Genomic DNA, 27,874 nt, shown 5'->3' with positions numbered 1-27,874 from the left:
TCTACTCTTAAAGAAGCCTGATATATATATAGGATTGAATGAGAAAATCATCTATGAAAGAATATAACAAGGTGTCAAACTACGCAATGAATGACTATGTGCTAAGGGAAATTAGTAGAAGAAGGGAAAATCCTCACATTTTCTGGTGTCATTAATGACTCCTGGAGAGAGAAGAGATTTGAGGTTGGTCTTAAGTATATCTGGGATTTTAAAAGATAGAAAGCTACCTTGTATTGAACCTCTACAACTGCTTGAGACTTTCCCTATACCATCTAATTTATTCCTTACAATGGCCCTACCTATCTACTGTGAAAAGCAATTTGAGCAAAAAATACACTGTATAAAAAGATTAGAGATTTATACAGTATGAGGTGGAGAATATTTGCAAATAGAATATGACTGACATAGACACAGAGCAGTAAATATTTTAAAAACAGATGCAATCAGGGCAAAGGGGAAAAATGGACAGGAAGAATGTAAGTTCTGTGAAGGAAGGATTCTTTGCCTGTTTTGTTTGCTGACGGGTCCCACAGGGCTGGATGACTGTGTGTAGTAGTTGGTCACTGAATATCTGCTGACCTAAGGAGTGAGTGAAAGAGTTGGCTAGGGTATTTGCCCTGTGTATGTTTCCAGTGATCAGATATAGTTTTGACTCTGAACTTCCTTGCTGATGAACCACTTAGGGTAGGTAATGTGTTCAGAAATGACTTCAATTTATAAATAAAGAACAGGTTTAGCAGGTGGTGGGGACAGATTTTGACCAGGCTATGTTTGGGGAAAGTGGGGGCTCTGTTCCAAGGAGCAGGACAGCCCTGGGCAGCGGTTTAGAGGGATGGCTGGTGAGTGGGAGAAGCATATTTGACATGTAGGCATGGGGTGAGTGAAGAGGAACCTCCTGACTTGGGCAGAGAGCATTGTGAAGAGCTACGAGATGGAGTCTGGGCAGAAGGGAGATTTACCTAAAAGCAAAATAATCCCACGACCTCTTTCCCATACCTAAACCCACTTTTATGGACTGAATAATGTCCTTACAAAGTTTGTATGTTGAAGCCCTCACCCCTAATGTGACTATTTGGAGATCGGGTGTTTTTGTTTTGTTCATTATTGTGTTTTCATGTCTTTGGCTGCACTGGGCTTTAGTTGCCGTAGTCAGACTCTTGATTCCCCTGACCAGGGATGGAAACTGGGGCCCCCTGCATTGGGAGCATGGAGTCTTAGCCAGGGAAATCCCTGGAGCTAGGGATCCCCTAAACACTTAGGGAGGTAATTAAGTTTAAAAGAGGTCATGGGGTGAAGCCTTTACAAGAGAAAAGAGACATTAGGGAGCTCCCTCTCCCCTCTGAGAGTACATGGAGAAAAGACCACGTGAAGACCCAGTGAGTGTACAAGGCAGGTGTCTCCCTCGATCTCAGCCTTCTAACCTCCGAAACTGAGCAAACACATCTGTTGTTTAAGCCACCCAGTCTGGTTCTTTGTTATGGTAGCTGGAGCAGACTAGTTAATCCATCACTATAGAAAGATCAGCTCACACCAACCTGGAAAAGGTGAACGCTGCACGACTGAAAAGGTGAACACTGGGTGTTTTAGTTCTGAGAAACCTAAAATATCCTGGAGGTTTTCATTTTCAGAAGAGAATTGAAATATTGTCAGTGTGTCCCCACATATCTGAGAGCTATCCCACCTCCACTGTGGAAGCAACAGTGGCTCACAGCGGCCCTCATCCTCAGGGGGATGTGACCATATGCGCTGGGTGGCAGGGGAGGGCGTGCTCCTGTAGTCTGAACCAACCCAGTTCAGTCTCTTCAATTTTGGTCTGGCATTTTTCACCATATCTTTTGCAAACTATTTATCTAAGTCCCTTCACCCCACTCTCCCCACCCTCAACTATGGCCCCTTCCTGCTTCACTCTGAGCACAGATATAACTCACCCACAATTATAAATTAAAATTGCACATCGTGGGGTAGATGGTAGGGGACAGCAGGAGTCATTGCATACCCCTCATTTACAGCATCTGGTCCCAACCATAAGTGGCCGTGGGGGACTGGTGTCCTGGGGGAGGGGCCACGTGGCGGGAGCCTGGGTGTATGTTTTTCTCTGGCTCTTCTGGGCTTGGATTATGTTTACCGTTTCTCTACTAACTTCTGTAGCCCCGAATCTATTTTTACAGCCAAATTGATGGCTCTGTTTTGTCATAAGAGGAAAAGGTGTCTCCAAAAATCATCATTTATTTGTGAATCTGTGCTGCTGTGTATAGGGTGTGCACTGATCAACTCTGAAGAGCGAGAGTCCTTCCCCTAGAATTGTGCCCCATGATGGGCCTGAGTCTAGGCTTTCCACTTGGGCATCAGGCCAAGGTCACATTAGGGTCACCTACAGCTGAGGCCTAACCTCGTGCTTCCTTGATGAGACATTAAGGAAAGCCCTCAGCATGGATCTTCCCCTTTCAACCTTCATTTTCTAATGTGGGTCCTGATGGCCTGGGCAGTTTTCACCAATTATTGTAAAATGATGATGGCAATAAGATATTAGGGATTCCATGGTGTTTTTCCACAAAGCCATAGGAATAATTGAACTAATCTGATTCCATCTTCTAAAATCATGACGTTTTAGGCAGTAATAAGACCTAGGAAAATTTAACTCTTTTAACTACATCACATCATTTCCTTAAAAGCTGGTTAAATATGAGCCACTTTGGGAAGAGTGTGCACAAGGGAATGGCTGCTGTCTTTAGTTCTCTTTGTATCTGGGGAAGGAGATTTAGGGGGAAATCTTGGAGAAGTACAGGAACAGCATATGAAGAAAATGGCTTGAAGGTAAGAGGGAGATTGTAGGAAACAGCAATGATCTAGGAAATTCCTCCATGATGTTTGAAAAAAATGCATGTAAAGATCATGAAGTACATTTCATAGTATATGCAAATACCAAATCATTGTGTTGTATACCCGAAGCTAATATAATGTTATTTATCAGTGATATCTTAATTTTTTTTAAAAAAGGATGCAAACTATTTGGGCTTCACCTTTCGTTGCAGGACTGTATTTCTGTGGTCCCAGTATCACTCTGAGACGGTCATGGGGTGATGGTTTTATATGTTTGGAATGAACTACACTAATGAACCATATGGAGATACATTTATATACATATAAAGCATTGCAATATGGTGATTCAGAATATGAACTTTTGAGCTGGCTGAACTTCTGTCCAAATTCCAGCTCTGTCGCTGACTTTCCAGTTGAGCTTGTTTCTAAACATCTTTGACTGCCAGTTTCATCATCTATAAAGAATAGAGATAGCAGAACTTCCCTCAACAGATTGTTGTGGGGATTAAAGGAGATAACCCATTTGCAGAGCACCTAAGAGAGCATCTGGCATGCATCATCATCAGTCATCAAAGCAACCCTTTCGATGCCTTGTGAAAATAGTTATTGCTGAAGGAGCCTTTCCAACCTGCTGAGTCTCTCAGGGAGGCCTCCAAGACTTAGTATTCAGTTGGGGTCAGAACAGCAAAGATCATTTTCAGGTTCAGGGTTCTTGCAGGATGTTCACCAGTAGATGGATGTGGTTAGAGGGATCTAGATTTACCTTCACTTTATGTTAGAACAGGAACTAGCAAGGGTCAACCCTTGTGGCTTTGCGAGAGTATGCAATTCAACCTAATTGAAAGGCAGAGAGTCCATGCAACACTGCTAAACCAGAAAATGCTCTCTACCTGAGATAACCCATGTGTGTGTGTCAGGGGATGGGAAAAAGAGTTAGATATGGAAAAGAGGATCTTTGTGTTCATACCTCTGGTGCAATTTTCCTAGCACTCTTAGAGACAGGCCTCAAAGTGGAAACAAGCCTGTCCTTGACTGTGCACACATGCCTTAAACCAAGAGTGATTTAAGGATGGTGCAGAGGCCACCATAAAGTAGAGGGCATGCAAAGGAAGTGTTTTCCTGAGGCTGAAGTCCTCTTCCCCAAGGCTGTCTGTACAGAGAGGTCATGGGTCACTCCTGGACTGACTGACCAGGCCTGGTGTCTGGCTGCCTGTGCTGACTTCATCTCTGACCCGGAAAAAGCCACATTTCCTCTTCAGGCCTCTGTGCCTTCTGCCCAGTGAACTGGTTGGACCCTGTGAGCTTTCGGGCAGCACAGTTTCTTAGGCTGGGTGACCCCTCGCTGTGTAATGACCCCGTGGCTCAAGCAGGTGAAGGTCACCTACAGCCATTGTTGTTTAGTCGTTAAGTCATGTCCAATTCTTTGTGACCCCACAAACTGAAGCCAGCCAGGCTCCTCTGTCCATGGGATTCTCCAGGCAAGAATACTGGAGTGGGTTGCCATTTCCTCCTCCAGGGGATCTTTCCAACTCAGGGATCAAACCTTTGTCACCTGCACTGGCAGGCAGATTCGCTACCACAGAGGCACCAGGGGTGGTGCTGAGCTTCACTGGGTCAGGTGCATCCTCACTGCTCGATGACTCCGCCTGGTTGGAGCAGGTGAGAGTCATCCACAGTCGACCTGCAGGCTTTCCTTGGTGGATCTGAACTCACACGCTCTCCAGTCCATAGCCGAAGCTGCAGCTCTCAAAGGCACCAGGCTCAGGAGGAGAGGTTTGTCCTTTGTATTTTTTTAGAAAGAACAATGATCAGGCAACAGTTGAACTTTGGAGACTTGAAGTCAGTGATTAACTTGGGTTCTTTAGAAGTCATACGCGTTGACTTAAAGGGCAGAAGTGGGTGGGGAGCTGAGGCCAGGGTTGTGGGTGATCCCAAGTGTGGCATCTTGCTCCGGAGTGCAGGGCCCTGACTTGTTTTGGATGTGGTCAGGCCCAGGGGACATGCAGGGAACAGAACCGGAGCCCAGAGCCCTGAGTGCTTCAGCTGCCTGTGGAGTGGGGCCCAGGCGCAACATAATCCCAGTTATCTCTTGTTGTGGTACAATCCACTCCACATTTAGTGGCTTAAGAGAGCAATCACTTTATTGTTTATGATTCTTCAGGCCAGGAATTTGGGCAGAATTGAGCTGGGCAGTTTTCTGTTCCACGTGGCGTTGACTTGGACCCTTCGGTAAGACGTTCAGTTCATGGCTGGGCTGGTCTAGGAAGGGTTCCCTCTGGTGTCAAGACCTTGGCAGAGCAGAGCTGCAAGGTTGGGCTCAGCTGGGGCCCTGGATTGCTGTCTTCTCTCCCTTCCTCCGTGACAGATAGTTCCAGGCTTCTCCCTCTCCATCTGGTCTCCCCAAGTGGTCTGTTTAGCAAGTTCACCAGGTTTCTGATGTGACAGCTCTGGGCTCCTGAGAGAAAGAGTTGGGATTGGGGAAAGAGAAAATTTCTAATCCTCTTAAAGATTGGGACCATAACTGACCCAGTGGTAGTGACCTAAATGGGAAGGAAATCTCAAAAGATTGGCTATAATTATACATGTAACTGATTCACTTTGCTGTATACAGCAGAAAATAACACAACATTGTAAAGCAACTATACTCCAATAAAAATTTTTAAACATTAGTATCAATATATGATGATTATATTGGAACTGTATTATTGGAGAATGTTTTAACTTCTTACTGATATGTTAATATGTAGTTTCTTTTTATATTGATTTTATATCTGACGAATTTTGCAAATTTTTCTTATTTCTCAGAGTATGTTATATACGTATATGTCATTTTGGATTTTCCTATGAAAAACATTATTTACATTATATATATACATTTATGTCTTCCTTTCAAAAAAAAGAAGAGCTGGCACAGTGCCATTTCTGCCATATTCCATTGAGCAGTCCCAGAGCAGCTCAAATTCAAAGGGATGGAGGGGTAGAATTTGCCTGTCAATAGAGAAATAGCATGTGTGTGCAGGAAGGGACGTAATTGAAGGTGGTTGGTTGTCCTTGGGGAGAAGTCACTACAAGATCTGTTTGGCACATTTGGGAATAGTTGGATCCTGGGGTCGCATCAAGGGTAATGATGCCCAGAGGGACTCTGTGGTTGTCAGCATAACTGCCCCTCAAGATCAAGCCTCCTTCTGGTTCCAGGAGTTGATGTAATGACTGCGATTTTCCTCTAATGTCTAGGCCATCTTGACTCAGTTATCTGGACATGTCCAGCCAGAGTTCACCCCATTCCCTCTCAGGAAAGGAGGAACGGTTCTTATCAGGAATGCCAACTCTGATTGACTGCTGGTGCTTCTTGGAACACAGGGTCGACAGGGGCTCTGAGGCCAGTGAAGGCTCAGTGCTGTGGTGCACTGGTCACGTCTGCCTTGGATGTGGATGGAGGAGGGGATCTCCTGTGCCGTGGAGATTTACTCTCCCCGTGGGTCTGGCAGCGCTGTGCTCTTACCACAAGGAGACAGGTGTCTGAACTGGCCTCTGAACTTGCCATGTGCTCTCCCACATGCCCCACATCTGCAGGGCTCGTCTCCTCAGTGCGTGCGTGCTCGGTTGCTTCAGTAGTGCCTGACTCTTTGCGACCCATTGGACTATAGCCCTCCAGGCTCCTCTGTGCATGGGATCCTCCACGCAAGAATACTGGAGTGGGTTGCCACGCCCTCCTCCAGGGGATCTTCTGACCCAGGGGTCATACCTGTGTCTCTTATGTCTCCTGCATTGGCAGCTGTGTTCTTTACCACTAGCGGCATCTGGGAAGGCCCTCCTTCTCAGTGGTTGCCTGCAACTTTCTTGGCCTAAAAGGCCTGCCTCTTCCAAGCTTTGCTGGACCTCCTTAGTTCCTAGATTTCTGTAAACTTAAGCTGACCTTGCAGTACCATTAGATACCACCGCGTGTTGTTAATTACTTTTTCATCTGCATACTAATGATTCCTAATTAGGCTATTAGATAACTGAAGTCGAGGTCTGGTTCTTCTATGCCTTGGTATCCTTTCTTATAGCTCCCAAGAAGTAAGCTGGCATTTCTCCTGATGGTAGTGACTGAAGATGAGCATCAAGAGATAATTTGAATATATTGCATCTATATTTCCTTGTGAACAGGCTTTCAACGGTGGAAATGGGTTAATGCCCACAGGCTCAACTCTGGGTTTTGCTAGGAGAGTCTGTCTGGCTTGGAAACAAGGCTGTTTAGCTGCGGCCAGAGCAGAGCTGTTGGTCATATGCTGGTTTAGGCTGAGATTGTTGGGCAGCTGTGCTTCTGCACAAGTAATTCCTGATGACATGTCCACAGCTTCCACTTGTATCTAAGCTCCCTTGGGCCTTATTGTTGCCTGTTGTTTGAATTATCAGTCTGAAAATGCTTAAGTCCTTATTCCGGTAGGTGAATGGGGAGTGGGGTGGGGTGTCAAAACTGCAGAGAAGGGAGTAGGGCGATGGCAGTGGTGAGAGGAGCTTTTGGAAGTCTTGTGGAAATGGAAGGGGGTGGTTAAGCCTCCCCATTTTTCAACCTCATGCCTCCCAAGAAAAGACTTTGTTCCTTCTTGTCTCTGGAGGGTTAGTGCCTATCAGATGCTTACGCTTCTGTATCTGGAGCTCAAAACTGAGACAGTAGATTTGGCAGAATTCCTTTGAGTTGTATATTGCTGTCTGGATTCATCTGTGCACATAAAAATCCCTAATGAAGGAGCAGACCTCATAATTTATGTTACTTTATTTCTAATAAATTATCTAATTCTTTAGAACCTGGGTTGATTCATGGGTGGGTATAGTGAGGAGGAAAAGGTCAATATCCAATTTTGAGCAGGGCTCTTAGACACCTGTTTCCTGTGTGTTCCTCTCAGGTCTCAAGTAGGGACGACTTGTTAGCATTTCTCCAAAATGAGGTTGGTCCTTCCCTGGAGATACTCACCCCCCACTGGCATCCCTGAGAAGGGTCATAGGTCTGCAGAGGCCCCCATGGGTAAATCACACTTCTGCCTGGTCCAGTGATTCTGTAGTCCCCAGCATCCCCGCTGAGTCACCTTGTTTACATCCAGGAACCACAAATAATCAGAATAGGTCTTATGATTATTAAGATACAGAGGCAGTTCATGTTATTCATAATATACTGAAAGGAGGGTGAGGTCTTCGAGTATATTCGGAATCATCAAAGGAATCATCAAAGGAAGACAAAATTATGTGCAGCCCAGCCATCATGTGGCATGAATTTCATTTTATTGTCTTTTTGATAACTGGTCATATAAATATTGTTTATTAGAAAAGCCACCCAGAGAATGCAATTTTCTAGTTGCTGGGAACATCAGCAGTGACGGCTGTAATTTGCCGAGGGTTTGCTTGATACCAGATGTTCTGCCACATGCTTCATGGACCCATGATCTCATGTCATCTCCCTGGATTAATGGGAGCTTCTGCTAGCATCATTAAGAAATAAACATCATGAAAGGGATGCTTGCTTTGTCTCTTTGCTTTGTTGGTTTGCCATGGCTTGGATAAAGTCATTCCTGGAGAGCAAGGGTCTTGGATTTGATGCAGAAAGTGTTAACGGGATTTCTGTGTGTTCTCCCAGCTTGTGCAAGGCTCTGCAGAGGTTTTGGTGAAAAAGCATTCTTCTTTCCTTGCTTTTCATTCTTGTCCCAAATCCCAACCTTACATTCAATTGGAGACTGCCTGGATCTGGCCCATCTCTGTCCCAAAGCTAGTTTCCCCTCTCACTTCCCTACAATTTTAACATGCTGATACATAGAACTAACACATCTTTTCTCTCTTTTGAAGAAGATGTACTTTGCCCTGCTTGGAAAGAATCAGTTGTTAATTTACAGTTACTGAATGCTTATTCACATTGAGCCATCTGTTTAAAAATGTACCCGAGATTTGCTTTACTCATGCATGGTAAGACATGCAGACACAGAAATGACTGTTGTGGTGAGAATTTAAATGCACAGATCCCTGGAAACAGAAGGCAGTCCACTCCTCAAGGAGCCACAAGAGGAAGCACCAGGGTTTGTCAAGAGGCAGAGGAGAGTGAAGGGGAAGTGTAGGTAAATCCTTTATTGTGCTGTTTGTGAAAAGGATTGTGTGAGGCAGTGCAAGTAGGCTTAGGATTGGCTAAGTTGAATCATTTCAGCGGGCACTATGCTTCAGGGAATGTTCAAAGTTGTTTGGTACAATTGGAGTGATTAGGTTCTTGGGTGATTTGAGCAGGGGTTATGTGTGAGCTTGAAAAAGTAGGTTATTAGGAGATATGGGTTCTAGATTGGTTGGTTTGCATATGGAAAGTGTGCTCCAAGGCAGGTGATTTGCTATCTCTAGGCACTGGCCAGTTTTGGGAGGGGAGGGGATGGTCTCTCCCAAGCCATCAAGCCCCTAGATGCCAGAGCCTCAAGAATACAGAAAATAAGAAAGTATGATCAATATGCCATTCTTCAAAATATTCACCCAAAGAGACAATGAACACATATTGAGTGTCAGCTGCATGTCTGGCCTTGGCAGTTCTAGAGCCACCTCTGTGCTTGGTCCAGTCCTGGATGCGTTTATGTTATTACATAAATGCTAAGTGGATGTGCCAGACTCCAGCCTGGAGGGTGGAGAAGTGCCTGAAATGCTGTCTCTACAGTGCCATAGACATTATAGTTTCTTGTGCCTGAAATGCTGTCTCTAACCTCAAGAAGTATCCAGCTTAGTTGGAGCAGGGGACACATGCTTATTATAACATGATATTTGCCATAATAAAAGTTACCATCATCTCTAGAACTTCTCCTTAGAGTCCCTGATACCAGAGAATGACTTTGTGGTCCACCTGGCCATTTAAGGCCAAACCCGAGTGACCCGGCCTCCTCCCTGTCCCCACCTCCCCATCCCTTTACCTCCCAGCCATCAGGTTCTGTCCACTCTTCCCTCTAAAGCTATCATCCAGCCAGGCCCTTCTCCTCTGTCTCTACAAAGAGACACTGTGTGGCTTCACTGAAAGAAAACCGCTGCTCCCCACCCACCCATCCCAGAGGCCTAGTCCGTGGAGGAGGGAGGTTTGGCTGGTAAGGTGGGGGCCTCTCCCCTACCAGGGCCCTATCTGCCCAGAGGCTTCCTTTTAAAATGCTCTGTTTTAAAAATGCTTTTAAAAAACCACTGTTTCTGGCAGAGGCCTGGAGCCAGCCCAATGCCAGAGACACGATCTTGGGGTAGACGGTTTGTCCCAGGCCCCTCTCGCCTCCCCTTTGGGTGTCTCTCCTGGTACTGAGTCCACGTTCCCGCCTGGGCCTCCCAGAGGGGCCTGATGCCACTGACCATGCAACTCGGTCACGATCGTGGAATTTAAAGGGCACTCCTCTCCAGGGTATTTGTGCCACCGTGAAAGAGCACAGAAAGGAGGGCACGGTGCGTACAAGGAGAGGGTGGCTCTCTGATGGGGCTGTGAGTCAGGAGTCTGGTGAGTCACTTGGACAGCGTGTGCATGCCAGAACACAGCGGCATGGTTCCTCCGCTTTCCAGGTTGGGGTGCAAAGAGCCTTTGAGGCAGGAGCAGGGCCTGGGCCGGGAGCCCAGGGCAGCTCCCACTGGGCATCTGTGACTCCAGTTTGTATCTGTTCACTAGGGCTGTCTTACCAAGATGTCACAGACTGGGGGCTTCCACAGCAGAAATGTATTTGCTCACACTTCTGGAGGCTGGTAGTTCAAGATCAACACTCTGGCGGGTTTGGCCTCTCCTGAGGCCAAACTCTTCTCTCTGAATCCTCAGATGGTCTTTTTCCTGCATGGCCCTGGTGGCTCCCTTTCTGGTGTGTCCAGGTGTCTTCTTATGAGGACACGAAGCACTCTGATGGCCTCGTTTTAACTAAGTCTTCTCTTTAAAGGCCTTGTCTCCACATTCAGTGGCGTTCTGAGGTACTGGGGGTTAGGGCTTCATCATACGAATCTGGGAAGGGCACAGTTCAGTCTGTAACAGAAGGAGAGAGCCATGGCAAGTTCTTCAGCCTGCAGTTCTCAAAAACGTTCAGGTGGCCAAGACTTTGTGAGTCAGTGCAGTCCATTCAATACGACTCAGTGGGTTCCATTATGTGAACTCAGAATACCTTTATTAGCAGGAAAGAGGATGCTGTCTTAATTATGCCATCTAAAGTCCCAGTGAAAAAACTGGCCATGAGGAGGAGGAAAATTGTTGAACTAAGCAGACCAGCAGTGTTGAGTTCTTGCTGCATTATTTGCTTACTTACTCAATTATTTTTTCATCCACTGTACTTGCTGACAAAACAGTAGCAGGTGCCAGAGTTTGAAAACATTCTGAGTGAAAACTTGAAACTGACAAAATCCCCTGTCCTAGATAAATTTCCTATATGTAATTGGAAAAACTTGCTGTTTTTCAGTGTTAGCAATGGAAACCACCAATATGCCAGAAGAGCCTAGTTTGAGAATCCCTATGGAAAGCAACATTCCTGGGTGTCTTCCCTAATTAACAGAAAACTTACAGGATGCGTAACACTGTTCAGTGATCACTGAAAGAATGGGAATTTGAGAAAATAATCATTTGCTGTCTGACTTCTCCATCCATTTCTTCATTTATTCAACACAATTGATCTGGAACCTTCAGCAATGTTTACATCTATATTCTGGTAGGTGGATGGGGGATATAAATAACACATTACTAAACAGGAGTCATAGAGAAATGAATCTATTCCAGCCCTGTCTTGAGGACCTCAGTTATCAATTAACCAGCAGCAGAAGCCACTCTACCTGATTTGAGCAGAGAAGTCATTTATTAAAGAAGCTCCAGCAGAGACAGACTTGGCTTGGAAGCAAAGCAGCCCTGGGCAATGCAGTGCTGCAGTGGAGGCCTTTCTGCCCCTGTTGATGGATGGGCGCTGATGGCTGACACTGAGCACAAGACACTGCTTTAGGACTTTCTGCCACTGCTGTCTCTGAAAGTTGGATGTCTGCAGCCACATTTGCCAAAGTGGCTTCTGCAAGGCAGCCAATGCTTCTTGCCTCTTACATCCAATTGGCAGAGCCCAGGTCACATGCCTGTATCATCGCTGGTAAGGGAAATTGGGAAAACAGGTTTCTTCCTTCTGCCTTAAAGATTTATAAAATCATGCAATGGGAAATTCTGTACACATAGGAAAGATGTCAAAAAGTACCAGGTAGACAAAAAGCAGGCTTCCCTGTGGGTCAGATGGTAAAGAGTCTGTCTGCAATGCAGGAGACCTGAATTTGATCCCTGGGTTGAGAAGATCCCCTGGAGAAGGGAATGGCAACCCACTCCAGTATTCTTGCCTGGAGAATCCCATGGACAGTGGTGGGCTACAGTCCATGGGGTCACAAACTGAACAACTAACACTTTCACTTTTTTCACTTTCAGACAGAAAGCATGACAAGTGTCCACTCTAAGATCCCCATGAATGGAGGAAACAGATATATGTTCAAAAATTAGTGGGATAAGAGCTATAGTCAAGACATCCTTATGGTATGACGGAGATCAAGAAAAAAGTTGTTAATAGCCTGGGATGGTCATGGAAGGCTTCCTGGAGAAGGTGATTGATGACTGAGCTTATCTTGATGGGATGAAGCAAAAGGGGGTCAGCTTGGAGCCAAGTAAGAAAAAGATGCTCCCTCTCTGACTTTAGACATACCTCCGCAGTGAGTGTGCCACATTTCAAAAATGAGAACTGATGAAGCAGGAAGAAAAGGCAGATTGGAATCTGAATGCATTAGTGGCGGTCTCTTGTGAGAGTTGGCTGGAAAGTGCTCAGGGCATCCTGCGTAGGGCTGTCTGCCGAATTGTCTTGGCTTGTGTCCTTTCCCTTCCCAGCTCCGCTCCCTTCATATGTCCTAATAGGTTATGGCTTCCAGGAGGAAATATGCTATGCATTTTCAGAGAGGCATTTTGGAAACGCAAAGCCTGACATCAGAGGAGTAGCTTGTTCTTTCTAGAAAAAAAAAAAAAGGAAAATTTTGCTATAAAAAGTAATAAAGAAAGTAGAAAGTACAAGTCCCTTGATTACTGTATTTATTTATTTATTACCTTTCAGAAAATCTCCAATGCAGTCATATTACACCTGCTTTGTAATTTTTTCCCACTTTCCATTGCTTGCTGCTGCTGCTGCTGCTTCTAAGTCACTTCAGTCTTGTCCGACTCTGTGTGACCCCATAGACAGCAGCCCACCAGGCTCCCCCGTCCCTGGGAATCTCCAGGCAAGAACACTGCAGTGGGTTGCCATTTCCTTTTCCAGGGTGCCATCACCTTCCCCATTCTATTTCTTAGACTTCTTAAAAAGTGAGTCAGTAGCAATGCCTTAATGTTGTATTTGGTCGTAAGTATTTAATAATAAGGAGGCTAAGAATGAGGATATTTTTAAGACTACGGTTCATTTTAGAGAGTTGGAATACAGGCCCTCTTTCCCCTAAATCTGTTTCTCTTCTGCATTTTCCCATCTTGGTAAATGGCATCACTCACTAATGGCCTTGGTGCCGAAACCTAGCACCTGGCTTCCTTCCTGCTTCTCTCACCCCACACCCCAGGGCGCACCCTGTCGCCTCTGCCTCCATATTCATCTCGGATTGTCCGCTTCTCCTATGCCCTGTCGCCAGTCTTAAGCAAGGTACCTCCTCCTCCTGCTTGCCCATGATGGACCCTGGCTGGCTGCATCCCATGCCCCCCTCCTGCCATCGGTCAGGTTCTGACTCCAGACCCTTGCCTCTGCCCCACACCCTCCTACTTTCTCCTCTCTAGGGAGTTAGTTCCTTCTAATCTTTTAGGTCTCGACTTAAATGGCACTTCATCCAAGGGCATTTCCCTGAGCATTTGCCTAAATGGTGGCTCCCCCTAACTTGGTGCTTTCTTATTATAGATTCTTGTTATTATTCTTATTTTTGGTTTACTTATCCTCTCTCCCTCCTCCTAGAATCTATGTTCTCAGGACCTGGGGCTCTTATCTGCCTTGTTCTCTCTGTGTCTGTAGCACCTGGCCCCACATGCTCAGTCAATGTTTCATGAAGGAATAAGCAATCCCGAGCTTTCATGCCCTCTGCCAGAATGCTTCCTGCCCTGTCTTTGAGGAGTGCGCTCCTCCTGGGAATTTATCATCAGTCTCAGGCCTCTGATAGGCTGCCCAGCCTCCCCCACCCCCGACCCCCGACCTGTACCAGATGCTGGAGGCTTCACTGGCTTGTGCTCCGACCCTGTGCTCAGCTATGGCAGCCGAATAGGATGACCCACATTCCATCCTCCCTCTGCTTAGAGAACAGCCCATCTCACAGGTCTCTGCTCCCTGCTGATGAGTGGTAGGTAGGCAATAAATCAAGCAGTCACAGGCTTCCCCTCAGTATGTACAGGGGGGAAAGAGCATTGGACTCAGAGACAGAAGTTCAGCTTGGAGACCCCCCAATCCACATAGAACTGTGAAACTCTCTCTCAAACTTCCCCTTCCTCAGCTACAGAATGAGAGCTGAGGTCCTTGCTCTAGACTCTCTTTCAGGCCATTAAGGTGATGTCTATGCCTTCCTTTGCCACCACCAGTGTGGAAGAGTAGAGTTTGCCCAGCATTGTTCAGTCACTAAGTCACGTCTGACTCTTTGCCACCCCATGGACTGTAGCAAGTCAGGCTTCCCTGTCGTTCATTATCTCCTGGAATTTGTTCAAACTCATGTCCATTGAGTTGGTGATGCCATCCAACCATCTCATCCTCGGTCGCCCCCTTCTCCTTCTGCCTTCAATCTTGCCCGGCATCTCAGTCTTTTCCAATGAGTTGGCTCTTCACATCAGGTGGCCAAAGTATTGGAGCTTCAGCATCAGTCCTTTCAATGAATAGCATGGTAGGTGTCATTAAGGACGAGAAGGGTTGACTTGGAGAAAGGAGAATCAGATCAAAAAAAGTTGACTGCACACAATTTCTGTGCCTTCAGTATATCAGGCGGACCCCTTAACTCACAGTGCACAGGGCAGGCATGGGGCTGAACCTGGGGGTGACGATCCTGTATAAGGTTTTGCGCTGTGCCTTCTACTGTGGTCCAGAATGCAAAAATATCACCATTCAGATACTAAAGAACCAAGTGAGTACTTCCTTGCAAAGAATAGGCATTGACTTTGACAGTCAATAGATTTGACTGGGGCTATATTTCTTCATTTTGGTGAGATGTCATTTGGGCCCTTCTTAAGTGAGATTGATTAAAATCCTTCTTTCCTCCAATACTGTCTCCTGCTGTAAATATGCAAGGCTGCACTCCATGAAGCTGGGCTCCTGCTCCAAGATCAACCAGAAAACAGTTTCTGACTACCTCTGGGCAGGTGTCACAGCTACAGGGAAATCTAAGATTCCCTCTCTGCCCCAAGGCAGGGTTTCCTCAACATCAGGGGCTTACTGTGTGTGTGGCAGGGCAGCGGGCGGTGGGGCTGGGGAGGATTGGGGGGATGGCAGAGTGGGGGCGGGTAGTATTCTTTATAGGGGGAGGGGACTGTGCTGGGCCTTGTAGGACTCTCAGCAGCATCCTCTGGCCTCTATTCATTTGACGCCAGTAGCAATACACACACAAACACACACCGTAACAACCATGTATGCCTCCAGATGTTACCAAAGGCCCCCAGGGCCCCAAACCCCACCCCTTCTTTAGGAACTACTGCTCTGAGGTAAGTAATTGTCCAATAGATGGGATAGACACAGTGAGTTTTGAGGAGGAGTGTACTTTTAAAAGAATATTTCTTCGGTTGCATTGGATCTTAGTTGCGTCACGTGGATCTCCATCGTGTCCTTTGGGATTTCTCGCTGTGGCGCATGGACTCTCTCGCAGTGGCGCAGGCCCAGTAGGTGCAGTGCGTGGGCTTAGCTGCTTCAAGGTGCATGGGATTTTAATTCCCCAACCAGGGATCAAACCCTCATCTCCTGCATTGGAAAGTAGATTCTTAACCACTGGACCACCAGGGAAGTCCCGAGGAGGAACGTACTATAAGCTGAACACAGAACACAAATGTGCTTTTACGTGTCACCTGACTGGGCATTAAAGGGCCCTCGGGTGCGGGTGCTCCCTGGCAAGTGCTAACGGCGGTGGGGAGAGGATGCTGGCTGACCACACCTCGTACAATACTGCTTGTATTATAGCTTCTATCTAGCTTAGGAAAATTCAGAGATTTTTTTTTTCATTCTTCTCTATTGCAAAGATTAGTTTGCCTTAACAAATGCAAGGTCTATGAAATTAAATTTATAAAATAATTTATAAGATGGTTAGGGCTTCCCTGGTGGCTCAGATGGTAAAGAATCTGGCTGCAATGCAGGAATACAGTCTCTGGGTTGGGAAGATCCCCTGAAGGAACGCATGGCAACCCACTCCAGCATTCTTGCCTGGAGGATCCCCATCCACAGAGGTGCCTGGTGGGCTCCAGTCCGTGGGGTCACAAAGAGTCAGACATGGTTAATAAAAATGTTGGGAAGATTAAGTTACATAGCGCACGTCTCATACTCAGTCTCCGATTCATAGCTATTTTAATGTATTATTGGCTTATTTCTCTGTCGTGCTATTTATATCGTAGCTATCATACAATGCATATCTTTCATGTCCTATTCACTTTATTTCTTGTTGAATGCTTACAACCACCCTGCAAAATAGGCAGCAGGATACCCATATTACAGATGGAAAAAGTGAGGCTTGGAAAGGTTTAGTATCTTGTCAGGGTCATACAGCATGTGCAGTATGGGGATGTCACTCAAATTCAGATTGTTCCTCTTTTAAGGCCTGTGTTTTCCGCTGGAAGGACTGTCTGGTTAAGGTTTCAAGGTCTCTCCCCAGTTGTTTTTATCCATGTGTCAATTTTAGAATAATTTCTTTTCACCTGAGAGTTATTTTTACAAAATGATTGTATCTGTTTTCAATATATGTGGCATCTCCCTTCAAAGTGATTATACATTCTAAGAGGACAGAGTGTGTCTCATGACTCTTCTATCTCAAGTGTCATACACAGAGTTAATGACTGATAAATATTTGCTCTGTGATTCTTCTTCATTCCTAGGTACCTCTGGCAAGAGCTCCTCGAGGAGGAGTAAGAACTCTTCATTCCTCTTAAGGAATGGAAATTCTCTCTTACAAGTTAGCACTGGGGATGAATGATTTCTTGTTCGCCCTCTAATTTTAGACACCATGAGGAGCAGCTGTTTTGACAAGACACTTGAATTGTATTGCCACTCACATCAGTTGCTCTTTCTGCAGGACCTAACTGTGGTACCTGTTGGGGGTTGGGGGTGGGCATGTGATTCCAATGCAGGTGCATCTCTGTTCAGCTGGACCACAGGCAAGGTTTGCTCCCACTGTGATAAGGAGGACAGTCCACCTAAGAAAGAAATTCCTCCAGGAAGTCAAGCCACTAATAAGGGTGCATGGGTAGCTGGGTGTGTAGCTCTGTGTGTGTGTGTGTGTGTGTGTGTGTGTATGTGTATGTACGTATAGGAGTTGGGGTCAGGCTGGGGGAGAAATCTCTGCCTCATAAATGGCTGAGTGGTCATCCTGTACAACAGACCTCAGGGACCAATGTTTTCAGGAGTATCTTGGAATGAGTTTCAAGATGAGAAAGTCACCAACTCTATCATGGAAAGGACCATGAAATTCTTTACAGATCCATTGGTTATCTGGGTTATGTTGATGAATTCTTGATTCTAGAAGGCTAAAGAGGGTTTGAGTAAAGGGACAGTGGGGTGGGTGTTTGGGTGATGAGTCTTCTGACCCAGCCATTTCTTGGCTGAATGAGGTAGTTGGTTTTGATGCCTTCAGCACTGTTGTGTCTTGTCGAGGCTGTGTGACCTGTGATCAGACTAGAAGGGATTCCTTTGCTTTATTTGGCATTTAGGGGAGATCCTTCCTCTAACCTCTGTACTCCCTCCCAGGGTGATTTCAGGCTGAAAATGCTTGCCATTTTGATCCACAAGTGGTTGATTTACATCTGCTTCTTCTGTTTGTACCTGGAGGTTGGGTGTTAGAGGCTACAGAGCCTTCTCAGGGTGGCTGGTGTTTTTGTCCACAATGTTGGTCTTTTACTTTAAAATTTCCAAATTCAGGAAATGACTGGGGGAGGGGGCATGGCCAGTTAGGAGGCCTAGAATGATAGGTCCCCCCCCATTTGCCAGACAAGCTGGGGACCCAGGGCAGCATGGAGCCTGCTCACTCAGCATTGGCTTTATTTTTTTATTAAGGTAAAAGCCATGTAAGATTACAATTCAGTGGCGTTCGGTAAATTCATAATGTTGCGCCTCTGACACCTCCTCCTAGTTCAGAAACATCTTCATCATCTCCCCAAAGGGGATTCTGTACCCATCGGTCCATTCACCCCACCCTCCCCCACGTGCATCCCCTGGAAACCACTAATCTGCTCGCTGTCTATAGATTCATCTCTTCTGGGTGTTTCATGTAAATGGAATCATACAGTTTGTAGCTTTTCGTATCTGGCTTCTTCCATGTAGCATAATGTTTTTGAGGTTCATCCGTGTTGCAGCATGTATTGGAGCTTCAGTCCTATTTGAAGCTGAGTAACATGCCACTGCATGGATATACCACATTTTGTTGACCTGTTCATCTGTCGTGGGACATCTGGGTTGTCTCTGCCTTTTGACTCTGGTGAATAGTGCTGCTCTGAACATTCATGTACAAGTATTTGTTTGAATATATAGGTCCAGTTCTTTGGGGGTATATATCAATACTTAGGAGTGGAACTATGCAGCTACATGGTAATTCCATGTTTAATTTTTTGAGAAAGTAGCATTGGTTTTGATGGTCTAGCCCCACGTCTGCTCTTAGGACCATTAAAGGGCATTTGGGCTTTCCAGATGGCTCAGACAGTTAAGTGTCTGCCTGCAAAGCAGCAGACCTGGGTTTAATCCCTGGGTCAGGAAGATCCTTGGAGAAGGAAACAGCAGCTCACTCCAATATTCTTGCCTGGGAAATCCCATGGACAGAGGAGCCTGGTGAGCTGCAGTCCATGGGGTCGCAAAGAGTTGGACACAGCTGAGAGACTACCACACACACAAAGGGTCTTTATTAGAATCATGAAATCAGAGCCTTAGAAAGAGCTTTAAAGATTGTTTAATCCCTCTTCTCACCATTCCAGGAAGTCTGTGTGTAGCAAACTTTATAGAAGTTTATAGACGTTTGCTCCATCCCCTGCTGGCATAATTCTAGGGCCGAGGGGCACTCTGCCTCTCAAGGGTGGCCTGTTGGCTTGCCATAGTTCTGCCTACAGAGAGATTTTCACCTGGAATCCATAAACTCTTGGGGTTTATCCACAGATGAGCTTCAGTATTGAGAGGTGGGGGGAGAGTTTGGAACTGTCGTCATTCTAGAAGGGCTTCCTGTGTCACTGCTCTGGAGTCACCCAGCAATGCCATGCCTCTCTTCTGCCCACGAACCTTCAAGGTTTACTGGCAGGCCGCTGCTTGGTTGACAGCTGCCCTCTGCTCACCTCAGCCAGCCAGATGCAAAGTTAAGCAAAGGGTCTTCCCAAATGCCTAGCTGTGAGAGGACAGAGCCCAGGCTGGAAGACTGCAGGAGTGGGAGGCTGAAGAGCACGGTGAGCCCCTCGCATGGGCCCCACTGCCGGTGGCCTTGGCCACCTGTGGTTAACTGCAGATGCTGAAAGAATTTGCTATCAAACAGATTGTTTCATTTGGAGACAAGGCCATTTCTGAAAAAGCTGAGAAAGTCCTTGAAAGTTGCACAGTTTCTGATGTTGGTAGAGTGGGGAAAATGTCTTAATCAGCTCTTTTAAAAAAAAACAAACTTTACTACAGTATAATACACAGATGGGGAAGTGTACAGTCACAAAAGCACATTCCATACTATGCTGTTTCCATGAAGTGTAACAGCAGGCAGACTGTACCTGCGGTGTTAGAAGCAGGAGAGTGGTTGCCTTTAGGAAGGCAGTGCCTGGAAGGGAGCCTGGGGGCTGTCCTGGGAAACTGAGTGTGTTCTGACTCTTGACTAGAAGCAACTCTGTGATTTAACAGAACCTCAAGTAGTATCGTGTATGCACCACATTGAGAACAGACAAAGCCTGGGGTGAATATGGCTCCAGCCAATGAGGCTCCTGTTCGGGGCCATTTTGGTTTCTGTCTTTCTGGCATCCTTCCCCACCCCTCAGCCCTCCCTTTGGAGGATGCCCCTCCTCACTCAGTCCATGTGCTGCGGGTGGCCTGTCCCACCCTCTGGCTTCAGGAGCCAGCACGTAACTGAGAGGCTGGTTAAGTGACAAGCACATGATCGAAGTCAGACAACACGAGTCCATCCCAGGACCTTTGCCAGAACCACTGGGCAAGAGGCACGAGCTCTCAGCTGGAGGTTCTGAGCTGGTAGCACTTGAGCTTCAGCTGCTGGTGACCATCTTTGCCGCCACGTGCAGAGTGCCAGCTGGAAGTGAAGGCAGCCCAGAAGATAGAAAAGTCAAGACTCCTAGTGAGTGTGTGTTTGGATGCAGTCTTGTTGAGAGCTATCTCCATTCTCCTTGGACTTTTCATTTGTATGTGTTCATAAATTCTCTTTTCCTTCTATTCTTCAGGTTGAGTTTTTGTCCCTTGCCTCCAACGATTCTATTGATGGAAACAGATTTGTGTCATGAGCACTCAGAACTATTAGATATACTTGTCTACTGTAGCACTGGGTCTCTCCATAAGCTCCTGTGAGGGTAATGGCAGCTCCAAATTGTGAGGGTTGGGGATGGAGACACATAGGGGGACTTCAGAAATAGCTGGTGGGATGGAGGGATGAGCTGAAGGGGATTCGTTCCAAAGCTGTGTTGGTGCAGCTCACGCAGTGTCCGACGGTGTCGGGGGCGCTTAGTGTTGTCACTGGTCACTGCTTCCTTCCGTTCTCCTGGCTCTTGGTGACCTTCTCTATGTAGAGAAGACAGAAGTAGAAGAGACGAGTACACGTAGCCAGATGGGGGCTTACCAGCCTGCTGGAGACGACCAAGAAAGGCCCAACAACGACCTCCCATTACCCATTTTATGTAAACTCTGTATTTTCAAATATCCCAAATTGTAGAGTACACAAGGAATTCTAAGGTGGCAGTTTTAGAAATAAAATTTTTAAGGTGGTCTTGTCTGGAGGGCATTAAATCAGAATCATCTAAAATGGAAGTGATTCTAACAGTTGTGCTATATCTTATGTTTTGCTCTGCATTTTCAGCTGTATTTTTTTTTCTATAGATTTACAGCTAGCTATCCACTGGATGGAAAATATTCTTCAATAAAGCATTTGATGATTTATGATAGCATCATAAGTAGAGTTGACCCCTGAACAATGTGTGATTGAACTACTCATGGGTCCACTTACTGGATTTTTTTCAGTACATATATTGGAAAATTGTTTGGAGATTTGCAAAACAAAAGAAAACAATCTTATGAACCACATAACCTAGAAATAGCAAAAAATATTAAGAAAAAGTTAGATATGTTATGAATGCATAAAATATATGTAGATACTAGTCTTTCCTTACAAAGGCATAAAGTGAGTGATAGTTAATATAGATTAACAATGTATGAGTTTTCCTACTGTTTTATAACTTTGCTTTCAAAGAATTACATTACCATACAATATGCCTGTCTCTCCTAATTGAAGAACTGTGTGTCAGCCTATTATCACAGATAAGCAGTTTAAAAAAAAAAGGAACAATGTTTCCAATATTGTATTATGAATATAATACTGTATGCCATAAAATTTCTATAACAATTTATTCATTAGCGTATAGGCGAGGCTACCGCGAAGCAATCACATTGCTATTTCTTGGTTGCCAATACATGAATCATTATCCCTGTAAATCAATAGGAATTTTCACATCGTCTTTCCATTTTTGATGTCTAATATTAGTAATATGTGGAACATCAACAGTGCTTTATATAAGACAATATTAAGGTAGGTACTGACAAACAGATGACTTATCTTGCAAACAGATGAGATGACAGGAACTTATGATATTGACAAATACGGTACAGTACTTACTGCAAATGTAATTTCTCCTCCTTAAGATCTTTTAATAACATTTTCTTTTTTCTAGCTTATAGATTACAGTATATAATACATATCACACACAAAATGCATGTCAGTTGACTCTTTATGTTATCAGTAAGGCTTCCGGTCAAGTTTTTGGTGAGTCAAAACCTACAGGCAGATTTTCAACTGCACAGGTGGCCGGCACCCACCTGTTGTTCAAGAGTCAACCATAAACAAAAGATTATCGTTGAAATAGTGAACAGGTTTCTTGCTTTGGGCTTATCTTCCTGTCGCTGCTTGTGTCGGCCTGGCAGTCCATCCAGGGTTAGTGGGCTCCTGGGTATTTCATGGGGGCCTATTATAGAGCATGACTGTGGGGAAGCCTTCAGTGAAACCTGACTTGACCTAATTTGATGCAAATTTTTCTTGCCCTGAATCTCACAAGTCTACCAGCAGTCATGTAACCTTGTTTCAACTTCACGTTCAACCCTCTGACTCATTTGCTTACCCTGATATGAGCAACTGCAATATAAGAGATTTTCACAAGGTCCACAGGGGGGAAAAAAAAATTTCATCCTAAAATTGCTTATGAGGAGCCAGCCACATACTGTCTCATCACTAAGAAGTTTAGAGATTACCCCGTGTTCCATCACTTTACTTTATCTCAAGGGGAGTGAATTGTGTAGTCAGTGGTAGGGTAAGCCTAGACCCAGGTCTCTGATGCTGCCCTACCCAAGGATGGGCATTCACCTCTTGGAGCTGGGAGAAGCTAAGCCATTTCATGGAACTTCAGGACAGTTGTTGTAAGAGGTGGGGAGAAAATCAGAGGAATGTCCTGATGCAAGGGCAGAGTTTATGCAAATGTGCATCCTTTGCATGTCCTCATATCCTCTGAAAGCTGCTAAATAGGGACAGAAATAGCCATAGGTCATTTAATAATTTCATTTTTAGCAGTTGTTGCAAATTTCTCTTCCTACTATGTGGCTTACAGGAGTGGTTCAAGTAATGCAAATGCGACTCTTCAGGCTTCATTTCTTTCCTTTCCCTTCCTCTGGTGGGGAGGCCAGCACACTGTGGTTTCCAGAAGTAAAATATGCCAATAATTCATAGCTGGATAAAGCTGCTTTTGAACTATAGCATGACCTTCAGTATTAAAAGTAACACTCTCTGAGAGCATCTTAGTGAAGTCGCTCAGTTGTGTCCGACTCTGCAACCCCGTGGACTGTAGCCCACCAGGCTCCTCCGTCCATCGGATTCTCCAGGCAAGAATATCGGAGTGGGTTGCCATTTCCTTCTCCAGGGGATCTTCCCTACCCAGGGATCAAACCCAGGTCTCCTGCATTGCAGGCAGATGCTTTAACCTCTGAGCCACCAGGGTATCTTACAGGACTGATATTCTGCTGAGTGCTTTATATGGTTTATTTTGTTTAATTTCACAAGACCCCCCCCCATGAGGCAGACATTACTATTGGCCCACTTTTCTGATGATGAAACTGAGGCTCAGAGAGATTAAGTGACTTGCTCTAGGTCACACAGTTCTGCCATAAGTTTTATTCACTCTGGAAAACTGCAGACCTGAAGAAGACCAATGAAAAGGAATGTTAGAGAGATTAATATCTGTGATATATTTAGATCATGGAACTTCCCCCCACTCCTGCCCCAGAATCATTTCAGAGAGCTGAGAAATAACAGTCCACATCACCATAGGTGGGGTCTTCAACTTTCATTTTTAAATGTATTTTTATTATTTTTTTTAAATTTTTTATTTATTTAGGTTTTGGCTGTGCCCCACAGCATGTGGAGGTCTCAGTTCCTGCCCAAGGATCGAACCTGTGCTCCTTGCAGGGCAGCTCAGAGTCTTAGCCATTAGGCTGCCAGGGAAATCTTGGGATCCTCAGCTTTTACCTCTGACTTTCTCACGTCCGTACAGACTGAGGACAGAAGGTCTTCACTGCTCTAAGTGGAAATCTTGATGGTTCCCGGGAGGGACTTTTGAGCAGATGTGTGTCTGGGCTCTGTCCACTGTGCCTTTAATGCTCACTGGGGTGTGTGTGCAGGTTTGTCAGCCCAGGGAGCACAGCTGATCCCAGGCCAGCTTCTGAAGGCTGCAGGCAGATTCCTGGGGAGACGAGGACACTGTGGCCCTGCTTCTCATCACAGTCTTGTTCTGCACTTTCTAAAAATATTCCTGACAAACAGCTAATGGGCATTTTGGCCACACGGCTCTAAACCACCGCTGCCATTTCAAATGGAATGCTTTTCCTTCAGGCCTGTTCGTCTTGATTTATGTGATTGGGATAGATTCACAGAACTTCACTGGAGCCTCCTTACCAGAGAAAAACAATAAAGTGCATTTTTGCTTCCTTTAGCAAGTATTGCCTGTTCATTTACTAGTGAGAAATGAAGTGAAATGAAATAAGAGTTTCATGGGAGGAACACAACTGTAGTTATTGCCTACATATTGTTCAGAGATACACAAGGGGAGGAACCCCCATCTCTTTGGAAGAACAGTTGTTTGTGAAATGCAGGAAGACCGAGGGACAAGGATCTTGTTTATTACATAATTTTAATGTAAATTGCTACAGTTTTTTGGAAAGCAGGTTGACAATATGTATACAGAGCTGCAAGGTGCATGCCCTGTCACCCGAGACTCCTTTCTTATAAATACATCTTGAAGGACTAATTGGAACTAGAGATAATTTTATATTCATCAGAGCATCTTTTATGGTGCAAAATTAAAAAATCAGCCTAAATAACCTAAATTCCCAGGAATATAAAGCTAGTAAAATAAATTATGGTGATCCATTTGTTATAGTACTGCACAGTTATTAAAACGTCAGTCTTTGAAGAATTACAATGATATGGTAAAATGTTTAAGATATAACAAGTGAACACACAAGCTTAAAAATGAAGTAGAGTGTATGACCTCAATTAAGCACAAAATACTGCACACGTATGCACACATGGGCACGCGCATACTTTGGAAAACAACTGAAGAAGAAATTCAAAATTGCACTTGTCTCTGATGGGTGAGATTGTGGGGACTTTATCTTCTTTATGTATTTCTTTATTTTCTCCATTTTGTTTATAATGAAAATTGATTCAGTTAACAGGCAGAATTTATTCTTTTAAGGAAAACTCTGAGAATTTTCTTGGAGTCTTGTACGTAGGCATCCATAGCTCAATAGTGATTTCCAGTGGAGACCTGCAAAATCAGGACAGCTCTGAGCTCAGTCTGTTGTGCTAAACAAGAGGGTGGCCGCAGGTAAAATAAAAGAGAAAGCTGAACCTGCAGTCAGAATACTGGAGTCTTCCCCCAGATATCCCCCTCTTGCTAGCTGAGAGTCTGGGGAAAACCATCAGCTACTCCAGGTTTCTCTCATGGCCTAGTCTCTTGGGAGAGAAGAGATGCCCCAGTGCCAGTTCTCGCTGGGACTACGAAGCAGAGAGATGGCTGTACATGTGCTTTCATGGCGTTTGCTGTTACTCAGGATGCCACCACCCAAGGCCTATTCTCCCACTGTCTTAAAGATCTGTTTGTTCATTTATTTTTGCCTGCACTGGGTCTCCGTTGCTTCACTAGGGCTTTCTCTAGTTGTGGTGAGTGGACTGCTCATTACAGTGGCTTCTCAGGCGAGCAGGCTTTAGCAGTTGTGGTGCATGAGCTTAGTTGCTCTGTGGCACGTGAGATCTCCCCAGACCAGGGATCAAACCCATGTCTCCTCCATTGGCAGGCGAATTCTTAACCACTAGCGCACCAGGGAAGCCCTCAAATATGTATGTATTAAATGCAATGTTCATTGACCAGTAAATACTTCAATCCATGACCTTGCCTGTGGACAGTTACATTTTCATAGGGAAAAGGGAACAGCCTGTGAGTCAAAAGACAGCTCCCCCCAGCAGGCTGCAGGGTGGCGGCTCTGACCAGCGTGGCAGAGCTCAGGGGGGCCTGGCTTCGCTTGCCAAGGGTCTGGATGTTGAGTCTCCAGGCCTTCTGCTTGAGAACAGGTGCGTCTGCAGGAAAGCCATCCACCCTCCCTGAGCCTTTGGGGATTTCCCAACAGAGATAATAATAATCCCTTCATAAGGTTAATGTGAAAAGTGACACCATGTACGTGAGATGAGCCTGGGCACAATGGAGAGCAGAGGTTGCCCACTGCAGGGATGTGGGCTGAAGCTCATGGCAGACGGTTTTGTGGGGTTTGCGGAGTGCTTATTTTTCATCCTTTAAGGATCAAATTCGTTGTCAATATTTTAAAATCAAGAGATCTCACAATTTTGTGTGAGTTTGTTTGTTTACTCCTCTGGGTCCCGGCTTTCTGGCAGGCACCCATCGGCTAGAGCTCAGTAGCGGCTGTTCACTGTCACAGGGGTCCAGGCCTCAGCATGCACCAGGCCCAGCATTTGCCACCACATCTCCATGGTGAGAGAGGGGAGTGGTGATGGAGGCTGGCGCCTTGAAGACAGAACTTTCTCCCTGAGTCTGCATTACCATATGCAGATTGTGTGACTAAATTTAGCCAAACTCATAAACTTGCAGAACCGTAACTTGCCAGACCCTCTCTCTGTTTCTTAATTGAAGTGGGATAATATTTGTCTCTTCCAAGAGGATTGCAGCAAGGCCTAAGGGAAAAGATGGGTGTGAAATACTCGGAACACAGGTGTTTGATCAGATTTACCTGCTTGACCTCTGAAGGCATTTGACTTATCAGCTTCTGCTAGAAGCTGTGAATCAAATGATACTGTTTCTATTACTTTATTGTTATCTATCTATCTGCCTACATCTCTGTCTGGTAATTTCTTTGCTTTATGTTAATATACAAATTTAGTGGAGGTCACGGTTTAGTCGCTAAGTTGTGTCCAACTCTTGTGACCCTGTGGACTATATAACCCACCAGGCTCCTCTGTCCATGGGATTCTCCAGGCAAGAATACTGGAGTGGGTTGCCATTCCCTCCTCCAGGGGACCTTCCCGACCCAGCGATCAACCCTGGGGCTCTTGTATCACAGGAGAATTCTTTACTGCTGAGCCTGGAGGAAAGCCAATTTAGAAAGTCTTCCAAATATTCTTTCAGGCTAGCCAGTCAGTTTTCCCCTGCAGAGGATGTTATTTGAAAAACATGAGAATTCTTTTCCCCTTGGTGAGTTTGCCCTCGGTCCCTCGATCTTGACCTCTTGTGAGTCTGTATAACATGTTTTCATACTTGATTATATTCTTCTCATTGCTGCCTGTCTTTTCTTTTCAACTAGAGTATGAACTCTGTCATTTTTTTCTGTTCCAATATCCTGCACGATACCTAACATTTTACAGATAGTAAATCACTCATGGAATGAACAGCTGAAGTAGGTGCTAGAAGGAGGTGTAAATGGCTCTTCTGAAGGCAGGCCCAGTGGCATCCGTACAGGTTTTTACAGCACCAGTCTTTCATTATAGCGACATTAGCTGTCCCTTCATCCATCCCCAGCAACCCCTCCTAAAAGGCGCCTTCTCTGTTGGACTCAGCCAGAGACTGGTGTCTCGGGTACTGAAGCAATGGGGGAAGCTTCCTTTCTTTCTGATCCTTTCTTTCTTCCCAAGGAAGAAGCAGAACAACCGGGTGGACCTGACACGTAGTTTGCTGTCCCGATGACTGCATGCTGAGAGACTGGAGGATGAGACATGCAATCAGTATTTCCAGCTCAAGTAAGTGGCTCAGGTGACATCAAGTGTGTAGTTTTTCTGTCCTGGTCTTTCAATTGTTTTGCTTTAATTTTGCCTATTTTATAACCCCAAGCACAAGCAACTTCTTACTAACATGGTAGCAGCATTATACAGGTTTAATATAATACAGGGCTGGCCTCCGAAGCCCGTAGGACTGGGCGTGTCTGGAGCTTTCTGAGGTGGTCCCTTCCTGAGGAACCCATAGGTGGAATTTTTCTTGCCACAACTGAACTGTAAAGCAGGGTCCTGTTGAGGGCTTGTGGGTTCACTTCACCCTGCTCTAAAGTGGTTTCCTTTTCCAAATCACATGCATGTACTGAAGATTATATCCATTCCTTGAGATTTGGGCAGAGTTGTT

General features: G+C 45.4%; 1 protein-coding gene across 5 annotated transcripts in view; it reads left to right on the top strand.

Moving 5' to 3' along the window:
* Positions 1-27,874, top strand: part of PDZD2 (PDZ domain containing 2) — a 411,535-nt gene that overhangs the window by 60,583 nt on the left and 323,078 nt on the right. For all 5 annotated transcript variants that reach the window (XM_069555958.1, XM_069555955.1, XM_069555957.1 and 2 more), the window contains one exon: positions 27,394-27,498. The gene's annotated coding sequence lies outside the window, so the exon portion shown is untranslated. The remainder of the gene's footprint in view (positions 1-27,393; positions 27,499-27,874) is intronic.

The sequence above is a fragment of the Ovis canadensis genome, chromosome 16, assembly GCF_042477335.2.
Source record: "Ovis canadensis isolate MfBH-ARS-UI-01 breed Bighorn chromosome 16, ARS-UI_OviCan_v2, whole genome shotgun sequence".
NCBI classification, from domain to species: Eukaryota; Metazoa; Chordata; class Mammalia; order Artiodactyla; family Bovidae; genus Ovis; species Ovis canadensis.
The sequence above is the reverse complement of the archived record's forward strand: the minus strand, read 5'-3'. Positions and strand labels throughout refer to the sequence as shown.